We start from the raw sequence: 8,829 nt of genomic DNA, 5'->3' as shown, positions 1-8,829 counted from the left end.
GACAGTAACTCTAAAGCTAAATAATTTTTAAAATCAATAAATGTTAAAATCAATTAAGTAAAAATAAAGAACAGAAAGAATTTTAATTTAAAAAGTTAAGAAATTGACAATTAATAGCTCTGAAGATAACTTAAAACTAAATAGCTGAAACGTATCACAAATTTTTGAGAAAATTTTTTAAAACTGAAATTAAGTCTAATAAAATTAAATTTATTTGAAAATAAATAACTAAAAGTTAAATCATTCAAACATAAAACAAAATTACGTATGTTAAAAGTAAATTAAAATATATTTAAAAAACTAAACATAACTCAAAATTACAATAAATGAAGAGAAACTGAAAAATAACTCAGACTGTCTAAAAATTAATAATTTTAAGTATTAATAATTATCAAAGCTAATTCAAAAATAACTGAAGATAAGTAACTGAAAATGACCTTTGAAAAAAAGTAAGTTGGAAAATAAGATGAAAACTACAAAATCAAATAACTAGAAATCTAAAGAACTAAATGGGCTTCCTAGGTGACTCAGTGGTAAAGAACCAGCCTGTCAATGCAGGAGACACTGGGTTTGATCCCTGCTGGAGAGAGACATGGCAACCCACTCCAGTATTCTTGCCTGGAGAATCCCATGGACAGAGGAGCCTGGCAGGCTACAGTCCTGCTGCTGCTGCTGCTAAATCGCTTCAGTCGTGTCCGACTGTTAGCGACCCCGTGGACCGCAGCCCACCAGGCTCCTCCATCCATGGGATTTTCCAGGCAAGAGTACTGGAGTGGGGTGCCGTTGCCTTCTCCAACACGTGAAAGTGAAGTCGCTTCAGTTGTGTCCGACTCTGTGCGACCGCATAGACGGCAGCCCACCAGGCTCCTCTGTCCCTGGATTCTCCAGGCAAGAACACTGGAGTGGGTTGCCATTTCCTTCTCCAATGCGTGAAAGTGAAAAGTGAAAGTGAAGTCGCTCAGTAGTGTCCGATTCTTAGCGACCCCGTGGACTGCAGCCCACCGGGCTCCTCCGTCCATGGGAGTTTCCAGGCAAGAGGACTGGAGTGGGTGCCATTGCCTTCTCCGGGGCTACAGTTCACGGGGTCGCAAAATAGACACGACAGACCCACTAAACAACTACAACGAAGAACTAAATAGAAATAAAAATTAAAAAAAAGAAAAAGAAAGAAAACTGTCCCTCGGGCTGGTCTGCTGTCTCCCGGGTGCCAGTTCGGGTTCCTCCCAGGCTGGGTGAGCCTCCCAGGAGTGCGCCCCGCGTTGAACTGGACCGCTTGCTCCTCAGGCTCGGGGAAGACGGTCCGGTCGCCCCCGCGCAGGACTGCAGATCTGCGGGCTCCCAGGCCTCTGTGCCGCTTCTGCTCCAGTGCGGGCCGGCCTCCGCACCCAAAGCAGCGGCTCCCCGGAATGCAGGCGGGCCGGGGCGCCTCGGGGTCTGGAGTGAGTGTCAGTTCTCAGCCTCAGGTCCCCTTCCTGCGCCCGCACACCCTCTGCTGGAAAACCAGACAGCTTCACCTTGGCTGATGGGGGTCTGTGATCCCCATTTTCCCTTCTCCAACTCAGAATTCTTTCACAAAGAAGTGTCCACGTGGTGCTCATATCCCTACCTCCCGGTCCTCAGGAAAAAACTGTCTTTTTGCGCTTGAAGATCTTCCTGCTGTCCCTCCTTCCCGCCCCCCTTCCCTCCATCTCTTCCCTGATGACTGGCCATTTCCCATCTCCTTGGCAGCCTCTGCCAAAAGTCACTGCTCTCCCCTCCGTGGGGAAATCAGAGGGAGGAATACACCTTGCCTCTCTTGTCAAAGAACTGGCTAATTAGCCACACACTGTGCACCTGTCCTATGCCTGGGCTGCTGTCCTTAAAGACACTGCAGAGACAGCCACCTCCACCAAATACGAGCCTACTGTGTGCCTACTAGGATGTCAGCTATTTGTCAAAAGTGAAGTCTCACACAGCTCTAAGGACCTTAGCCCCATTTTACAGCTGAGAAGCTGAGATGAGAGAGGAATTATCACTTGGTCTAGTATCGCTGGCCTGTAATCACTGCAGCTGGAATCTACCCCATATTACATACATGGTGCAGGCTCCCAGATCAGGTAAGGGAGGCGAGCATCTGCAGAGAGAGCCCCAGGCTGAGCATCAGCTGAGTTCCAGATCCCTCAGGAATCTGAGTGCAGGAGAGAGTTTTTAGTTCAGGTGAGAATTCAGGGGGAGGGCTTAGGGGCAAGGCCCTCTTCTGGGCAGAGGACTGGCAGAGGAGAGGGAGTGGAAGGAGCCTGCAGTTGGGACGGGGTGGGGTGGGGCACAGCACCTCCGGGAGCAGGCAGCCAGCAAGTGGGAGCTCCCAGCCTACAGCCCGGAGGCCCCCCAAACTGTTCTGGGGCCCGGGGTCCTTCCCAGAGCAGGGCAGTGGGGGCTGTGCTAGCAACACGGGGAGCAGCGGGGCAGCCTCCAGAAACCCGGCCCGATGCAAGGGCACAGCCTGGTTTAATTCTGGCTTCTGGGAGGTGGTGGGGTGAGCAGAGGAGAACCTGGCTCTGCGAGGTGCCTCCCACTGCCCTCCTCCTGATGTGACTTTGGGGCATCCACAGGAAACCCCAGAGACGCTTCTTTAGGGCAATCATCCAGCCTGGGTGCCTTAGACCAGGGGCAGACAGTGAGGACAGAAGGATGGTGGTCTTGCTGGAAGGTTATTAGGGAGGAACAGAGCAGCCATGTTCTTGACTACCCCTGTGTGACCCGAAGAACTGTGTCTCCAGGGGCCGAGGTCTGAGTGACCCAGACGATGCCAGGTGCCAGGGACCCTAGGGGTACCCACTGGGGATGGGGCTGGGCCTCGATGCAAGGGCACAGCCTGGTTTAATTCCAGCTCCAGGGAGGTTGGCTACCCATGTTCCAGTGATAGAACATGGGGGGAAATATGGGAACTGAAAGCCCTGAGGACAAGTTCCAGCCATTCCTCAGGGCAAGCAGCTCCTGGGGTGACATGATGGCCTGCTGGGGCCCCTTACCCCTCTCTGCTGCCGGCCCTGCAGGAAAGGTGAGGGGTGGCGGTTTCACCTGAGCCCAAGGGCCCTCACACACTTGGCCCCGCACTGACTGCATTATTATAGGGTCATCTGGGCCATCCCTAGCCTCCAGGTAAGGATTTGCCCGAGCTGATGACCAATCCTCCGAGCAATGTCAAGACCCAGATGCCACCTCCCTGCTGGGGACACGGGCTCTTCAGCTCCTGGAACCACAGGTGAGGGTAGGAGCTCCCATTCTAGTCTAGAGCAGGGTTTTCCTCATGTCATAACATATGTAAAGTCTGCATCTTGACACAGTGTACACACACATGCAGACAGACACACTGACATGTTTCACATGATATTACCTTCAGTGTGGCTGATACCCTTTAATAGTTTGTATTGGGTTAATTCATTTTTATTAATGCTGGTCCAGACCCATTGAATTGATTTTGTGACCTACTAATGGGTTAAAACCCACCGTTAGAAAAACACCTTTCTAGGGCAAGGCAGAGGGAGAAAGAAAGGAAACTGGAGTTAGAAAGACGTGGTAAGGACACATGGAAGAAAGAACAGAGGAGACAAGGACAGGGTAGAGAAAGGGGTTCGGTGGGAGGTGGTGCAAGGCCACACAGATGCCTGCCGTGACGTCATTTCCAAACCATCTGCTCCCACACAACATCCTACTCTGTGCGTGGCCTCCGCGCTTCATGGGGCCCTGGGCTACTTGGTGGCAGGGACAAAAATTTTTTCACTTCTGAAACCCCCACAGCTCCTTGCAGAGGAATTCTTAGAATCAGGCAAAATCTTAGAGAAGATCTCTTAGTCAAAGCTTCTCATTTTCCAGGGTAAGTAAACTGGCTTGAAAGGGCCAACCGGCCAATCAGTGATTATTCCCTGTAGTGAAGCCCTGGGCACAGTCAGGATTTGCTCATGGGGGTGGAGCGGGGGAAGGAGGGTGGTCACAAGCGTCAGTTTTCATCCAAAGTGAAGATAGCAGTATCTACTTTAGAGGTTTAGTGGAAAGATTAGCATTATGTATATCTATCAAGAATGGTCCCTGACTCATCAAAGAAGCTCAACAAATAGCACATGCTCATTTTAGTAACCAGAGTGGAAAAGCTTCAGAACATCACTGGTCACTTCAGGTAAGCTCCTGTCACTAACTTTGGGGGGCTGCCAGCGTCTTCATCCCATCAAAATGGAAATCCTTATGAACACCTAAGGAAATGACTTTAGAAATTAAAACAGAAAATGTGTGCATTCATACACCAGCAAAAAGACTAGTTCAAACACACGGGCCCTGGCAAACATCCATCTTGGTCACACCAACATTTTATGTTGGGGGACTATTTTTACATGAATGGAATTACTACCCCACTGATTTCACCCAGTACTTGGGGGAAGACATAACCCTCAGAGGCCCTGGACTACTCCCAGTCTGTGTGACAGAATAAATGCAGAGGGCTTTGCTGAAATGGATCATATAAATGGGAGAGGAGGGCCAGAAAAATTCACAGTAAGAACTTGAGAGCATTCTCTTCTTCCACAGACAATCTTCAGAACTCATAGCATGTAAATATAAACATTTGGAAGAATTTAGTTGTAGTGCTTAAAGTTTAGAACACTGGATTGTTATTGTGCATTTTAAAAGTTAAATGAACTTATTGAAAGTGAGTTCAGAGGAGAGTTTAAGTTACACTATTCAGATAACACATTTTTTATTCTTCTACTTCTTAGCTGTATAATTTGCGGCAAGTTCCTTTACCTCTCTATTCCTCTCTTACCTAATTTCTAAAATAGGAACTAAATATGGAACTTATTTCATGAGGTAAATGTAATGATAAGCCAAATACCTATAAAATTTCAACATGCCTCTGGCAGGCTATAAACCTGTAATAATGTATTATAGTTAAAAAAAAAAAAAAAAGAACTCTTTCAGTAAATTTCAGATGTTGATAAACTTTAACAGCAATTATTTTGTTCTAAATGTCTCTTTTCCCTCTGTCCACTAGATGGCAGAATGGAACCACTCTGGATCCTGCTGGTTGGGTGGCAGTTCTTCCTGCACAGATTTTAAATGGTTAAACTGTATTTTTGTATTTTGTTTTGGTTCCAAAATTTTCTTTTGTCTAATGAAAAAGAGAGGTAAGCATTGTATATACAAAATTTAGGACAATTTCTAGTGTATCAACAGAGTCATTGGAGAAGGAAATGGCAACTCAGTATTCTTGCCTGGAGAATTGCACGGACAGAGAAGCCCGGCAGGCTACAGTCCATAGGATCGCAGAGTCAGACACGGCTGGGCAACTGAACAACGAGTTATTTTTGATGGGCGGCGGGGGGCGGTGGCTAGAGCTGAATTAAAGAAGCTCCAGAACTTTCTCCCCTGCCTTTGAAGTACTGGATAGTACCCTTGCACTAATGTAAATGTAAATCCCCGAGCCAGGTGCTGTGCTAGGAGCTCCACCTCACTGAACCCCCGCAGGGAGACTACAAGGTGTAACCTCCATTTGTGAAATTGGGAACGCAAACCGGGCTCTGTAACAACCTAGATGGAAGATTCATGTTGATATTGGGCAGAAACCAACACAATTCTGTAAGTAATTATCCCTCAATTAAAAAATTAATTTAAAAAAAGTTTTTAAAGATTAAGAATTTAAGACACATTGAGATTAGGTAACTTGTTCAAAGGAGCAGTGCTGGGCTTAGATTTCAGGAAAGGAGGGCTCTCAGGACTAGCATAGGTTACTAGGCTGGATCAGGACCTTTTGCAGAGTTTTGCTGTGTGTACCAGAGTTTACACCTATAGATTTAGACCAGTAAATCTCTGAAGTGTGTATTTCCTTTTCAAACCAGTCTAGAACCAAGAGAAATCAGAGTTACTGATAATCACTGAGAAGGGATTGGTACTGTTCTCATAAAAATCAAAAGTACCTTCCAGTGAGCTAAGATAATCAATCATCACCATGAACTTTCAAAATATACTTCTTTTAAAGATAAAAATAAAATTTACTCAAGCCAGAGATTTTTTTTGCATGTTTCATGTAGAAACTGATTTCAGACTAAAAGAAAAAAAAATCAGCACTCAGATTGAAGCTTGTTTTATTTTACACACACACACTTGGGTAAGCAAATATTAAAGGAATAAGGCCACCATGCCATAAAACATTATACCCATGTACTTAAATGTATATGAAAGTATGTATTTCAGCTTTTCTTGCCGTCATACATTCCGAAAAGACATTTTGCAGTCCTGGCTCACTTGGTCCTGGCACCCTCTCCCCCCTCTCGGCCCACCTGCTGTGTTCCCCACAGGCCTTGATTCTAGGCCCATCTAAGTTGTGACGGCTCTGTTAATACTGAACTAAGCAATACCAGCGGGTCCACCATTCTCTATTCTTCCTATGTGCACCAAAAGAGAATTTAGATGATCTCAAACTGTGTATGTTGGTGGGGCAGACTTACACACCCCTGGGTCGGTGATCACACTCCATGTTCAGGTGTGGTTCCCGCCGTGTTGTCCCAGCGCCAACCCCCCTGGCCCACCCCCCACCCACTGTCTGCACCTGTGTTAAAGCCGAACTCCTCAGGCTTACCTCCCTCTCCCTCAACCTCATTTCCTTCCACTCTACCCAAGAACCTCTCAAGCCTGGCTCCAGGTCATCAATGAACGTGCTCCCTTGGAGGCAGCTCAGTAATTTTCAAAGGTTCCTGGGTCTACCTTTGTTACCCATGTGATGGGCAGAAGTTGTCCAGGTGTTACGATGGGCCTGTGGCTTGGATTTCCTGCCTTCGGCTCAGGTCCCTGCCAGGACAGGGAGAGACCTTATACCAGGCACCATGCTGCCCCTGCAAAGCCGCCTGCAGCCAGAGCCCCTCCCCAGTGAGCCTGATGGGGGTGTCCCCACCAGGTGTCTTCTGGGGTCCCCAGGCCTCCCGGTCACAGGGAGTCAGGCCGCACGGGAAGTATGTGTAGAAGTTGTCCCAAACCACGGTGCCTGCTGCCCTCCTTGACCTGTGCTGCTGTGTCCCATGCAAGGGTCACGCTCTTCTCTTTCCAGCCCACAGCCTCTCTGACTGTAACTCCCTCTGGGTACAGGGCCCCTCCTGCCTGGCTCTCTCCAGAGGCCCTGCCTCCCACTCCTCAGTGGCTCCCAGCGCCCTTCCTGTCGCCGTGTCGCTGGGGCCCCGGATGCCTCGCCCAGAGCATGGAGCTATCATGCCCAGCAGTTCCCTGTGGTTAAATGGAGGGGGCAGGATAGTGGAGGAATGAATGGGGGTGATGACACCACAGATGCAGTGCTGTGTGAAGTGCCGGACAGGCCTGAGGTCCTGACGTTCCTGACCTGACCACCTTTGGAATCCCCCGCCCCTGATGCCTGATGCCCCGGAATCTGCGTTCTGCCTAGAGTCTCATCTCCTCTCAGGGACCAGCCCAAGGCCCTGCCCCTGTTCACTCAGCCACGGGGCATGGAGGCCTCTCTGAATTCCTAGAACCCTTGCTGTTGGCATCACTTGCAGTAACATTTCATCAGAACTTCTTGGTGAGCCAGGCTCAGGGGACCTGGTTCTGCTGCTGGAAACTTGTGTGAAACTGACCCTCTGTTTGCCTGTCTGAAGAGGGAAGGGGCCAGGACCACTCCTCTGGGGCTGCCTTCCAATTCTGAGGTTTTATGTGTGTAGACGTCTTCCTTCTTATCTGAACTTTATGTTCTTCACTCCCATCACAACCTGGAGCACAGTTCCAGGCTCACAGGGACCGTGTTTCTGAATTGGCAACTGAAAAATGGGTTTGTCCTACTAAGATGGTGAGGTGATTTTTCAATTTGACACTCCTAGGTTTATATTTTCTTTCCCCATCTCTTAACAACTGTTTTCTGGGAAAATTTTAATTAGGATACTGAACTGCATTAAGGCCACTGACTAAGTCCTCCACATTCCACAAATACAGATTCCCAGACACCAAATCTAGAGATTCAGTAGGTTGGTTGGTTGGGAAATCTTCACTAGTGACAAGCCCAAGTGATTCTGAAGACCCTGAGAAACATTACTCTGGGGATAAAAGATATTCAGGACAATCTAGAGAGTAGGAATTTGTTTCTGTGATATTTTCTGTCTTTATGAGGAAAAGGGTGGTAGATCTCCTTGAGAGATGGTGCCTGAGGGGAGAGGAGTGCTCACCGGTTTCTGTAAACAGCAGGTTGGACTTTGAACAGTGCAGAAGGTAGAATGGCCCATGCTACTGGACTCACGCATAGCCTCCATCTCTGGCACCACAGCCTCTGTTCATGAAATTACTGTCCAGCACTAGGATGGCCAAGGGCAGGGGCTGGCTGAGCACACCTGGAAGAGTCATTCTGTTTGGTTGATAGTACCTTTCCCAGGGGCTGCAAGGAGGTCAAACCAGTCAGTCCTAAAGGAAATCAGTCCTGAATATTCATTGGAAGGACTGATGCTGAAGCTGAAACTCCAATACTTTGGCCAGTTGATGTGAAGAACTGAGTCACTGGAAAAGACCCTGATGCTGGGAAAGATTGAAGGTGGGAGAAGGGGATGACAGAGGATGAGATGGTTGGATGGCATCACCGACTTGGATGGGTGTGAGTTTGAGCAAGCTCTGGAAGTTGGTGATGGACAGGGAAGCCTGGCATGCTGCAGTCCATGGGGGTCGCAAAGAGTTGGATACAACTGAGCGACTGAACTGAACTGAACCTCTCCCAGGGGAGATGCTCACTACTGGTGTTGACAGATGTTACAGAGATGTTCACACTCCATGCCCACTGCTTTGGTCCACGTGCCACACACCCCTGCCCCAGAC

General features: G+C 48.2%; 1 long non-coding RNA gene across 1 annotated transcript; it reads right to left on the bottom strand.

The window, feature by feature from the left end:
• Window positions 1-6,988: 6,988 nt before the first annotated feature.
• On the bottom strand, window positions 6,989-8,437 carry LOC120872461. Its single transcript, XR_005723252.1, has 2 exons — window positions 7,743-8,437; window positions 6,989-7,702 (listed from the first exon to the last, which is right to left on the bottom strand). It is a non-coding gene; the product is annotated as an uncharacterized LOC120872461 (long non-coding RNA).
• Window positions 8,438-8,829: the final 392 nt, after the last annotated feature.

Source organism: Oryx dammah, unplaced genomic scaffold (assembly GCF_014754425.2).
Source record: "Oryx dammah isolate SB20612 unplaced genomic scaffold, SCBI_Odam_1.1 HiC_scaffold_2, whole genome shotgun sequence".
In the NCBI taxonomy this organism is placed as follows: Eukaryota; Metazoa; Chordata; class Mammalia; order Artiodactyla; family Bovidae; genus Oryx; species Oryx dammah.
The sequence above is the reverse complement of the archived record's forward strand: the minus strand, read 5'-3'. Positions and strand labels throughout refer to the sequence as shown.